The following is a 2666-nucleotide window of genomic DNA, read 5'->3' on the forward strand; positions in this document are numbered from 1 at the left end:
TGCTTACAATGTTGTGATCCTGCTGGCTGAAGTGCTTCTATATTTGTTACATAGTTGCTTAGAGTTGCAGCTCAGAGGCCTTCAGCGGCAGGAGGGAACGTTGGAGTCCTGTGTCACTGAAGCAAGCAAGCCTCATGTTAGTTTCAATCTGGGCTGGCAGTTAATTTGCATATCTCACTGATTAGCCAATGGGAAGGGTAGTGGTCGTATGCCAATTACCATGTTTCTCTTTTATTAGATAGGATATCCAAAACGGGGTCTGTGAGCATAAGTGGGAGGTGGCAGGCCTCAGTCTCTGGCCTTGTCTACTGACTGAATCCGTGCGACATCTCCAGCCATGAACCGGTTTGGTACCCGGTTAGTGGGAGCCACGGCGATCCTGTCACCGCCGCCGAAACCCCGCAGTAATGAAAACCTCGACAAAATTGATATGTCTCTGGACGATATCATCAAATTGAATCACAAGGAAGGAAAGAAGCAGAATTTTCCACGACTAAATAGAAGACTCCAGCAAAGTGGTGCCTGACAATTCAGGATGAGAGTACAATGGGAATCCAACAGAATTCTGGTTTTGGTAAGAATAATCTGAGCCATAGAGGAAGAATGATGCCTGGGAAGAGACGTCCTTATGGAGTTATCACTGGCCTTGCAGCTAGGAAAACAACTGGAATTGGAAAAGGAATTAGTCCTATGAATCGACTGCCTCTAAGTGACAAGAATATAGAAAGATATTTTCCAGCGTTTAAAAGGAAGGCAAACCTTCTGAGACAAAATGAAGTGCAGAGAAAACCAGTTGCAGTTCTTAAGAGACCTAACCAGCTAAATAGAAAAAAAAACATCCCAACCAATTATACCAGGAGTGGAAATAAATTAAGTCATCAGAAAGCCACTCGTCAGGCAACTTTTCTTTTCAGAAGAGGCATGAAGGTTCAGGCCCAGTTGAACACAGAACAACTGCTAGACGATGTAGTAGCAAAGAGAACTCGTCAATGGCGGACTTCCACCACGAACGGGGGAATTTTAACTGTATCCATTGATAACCCTGGAGCAGCGCAGTGCCCAGTAACTCAGAAAGCACGATTAACTCGTACTGCTCTACCCTCATTCTTGGCAAAACCGGAGCAATCTGATGTAAAGAAAGTCCCTAAAGGTGTTCCCCTGCAACTTGATATAAATAATGTTGGAGGACAGACAGGGGTGACTTTGAATGAGCGATTTGGAATCCAGAAGGAACAAAGAGCCACTCTCACATCCAACAAAGGAGGGAGCTGCTTTGTAACCATGGAATAGAACCCATGTTAAAGGGACTTTTGAGTGATGACTCTGTTAAAAAGTTGAATTGCTTGAAGAGTTTATCACAGAAATTCAAGCAACTTTATTTCAAAATATTCACAAAGCTAAATACTCTTTTTATTTTTGAAGTGTTTTTTTTTTTTTTTAACATGTATAAATCATGCCCTGAAAGAATAACAGGGAATATGCCTACCTGTTGTTAAGGATTTCTTGGTTGAGCCAGGTGGAACAATTCTCTAGTTGACTTCTTTGGTTCCTCATACAGCAGAAAGACAGAAAGACAAAAATTATTTTTGATAGTGGCATTTAGTATCTCATCTCCTTTGCCCACTTTTTGTACTTTGCCATGGTAAATCTTGGTCTTCAGAAAAAAAAAAAATCCAAAACATATCTATTAAAGACTAAATAAAGTAATTCTCTTAGGACTTTTAAAACTTACCTGAGTGTGTTGAGAGACTTGAATGAAGAGAAATATGTATCTGGATTATTTTAAATATGCCAGTTTCTGCTGATTTATGGGTTTAAGGTCATTTAAATCAAAAGTGCAATGAGATTATTCTTGGGACTTAATTCCATTTTTTAAAGTTGATCTATTGTAGACTTGTACCTTGCATTACATTGTGCCTTTCTCTGCAGGAAGGTTATAAGAACCCATACTTTCTGGATCTAGAGAGTAAAATAGAGGTACAGAAAGCATTCTAGAAGTCAGCTATGTTTCTTTTTTCCTGAGCCTGAAATCTGCAATGTTCCAGAGTAAAAGAATCCAGAACAGATGCAGCCAACCCTAGATAGATATATGGTATGAACAAGAAATGAACCTTAGCTATGGTAAACCTCTGACATCAATAGAAATATCTATCATGATTTCCTTTGTTAGATTAGAGAGATAGGCACTGAACATCAGAACTGTGAGCCCTTGAAATTGGAGAGAGAAAAAAAAAGACAAAAGCAGCAAATTAATTAGCCATGGTGGCTGTGAAGGGCGTACGGGAGGAGGAGTCTGGCCCAAGAAATGAACCTTAGCTATGGTAAACCTCTGACATCAATAGAAATATCTATCATGATTTCCTTTGTTAGATTAGAGAGATAGGCACTGAACATCAGAACTGTGAGCCCTTGAAATTGGAGAGAGAAAAAAAAAGACAAAAGCAGCAAATTAATTAGCCATGGTGGCTGTGAAGGGCGTACGGGAGGAGGAGTCTGGCCGCTGGGCTCTGGGATCCCCCGCACCCACGGGCTCCGTGAGTCCGGGCCGGCTGCGGCTACGTGGCTGGCGGCGGGCGGAGGGGTGCTGGGCGGCGACCCACCACGGGGGAGCCCTTCCCCCGTGGTCGGCTCCCCGCCCGCCCACGCTGGGGCCGGGGGTCCGTGCG

General features: G+C 42.8%; 1 pseudogene; it reads left to right on the forward strand.

Annotated features, from left to right (window-relative positions):
• The first annotated feature begins 320 nt into the window (after positions 1-320).
• Positions 321-1290, forward strand: LOC102756947 (annotated as a pseudogene).
• Positions 1291-2666: the final 1376 nt, after the last annotated feature.

Source organism: Myotis davidii, unplaced genomic scaffold, assembly GCF_000327345.1.
Source record: "Myotis davidii unplaced genomic scaffold, ASM32734v1 scaffold196, whole genome shotgun sequence".
Lineage (NCBI taxonomy): Eukaryota > Metazoa > Chordata > Mammalia > Chiroptera > Vespertilionidae > Myotis > Myotis davidii.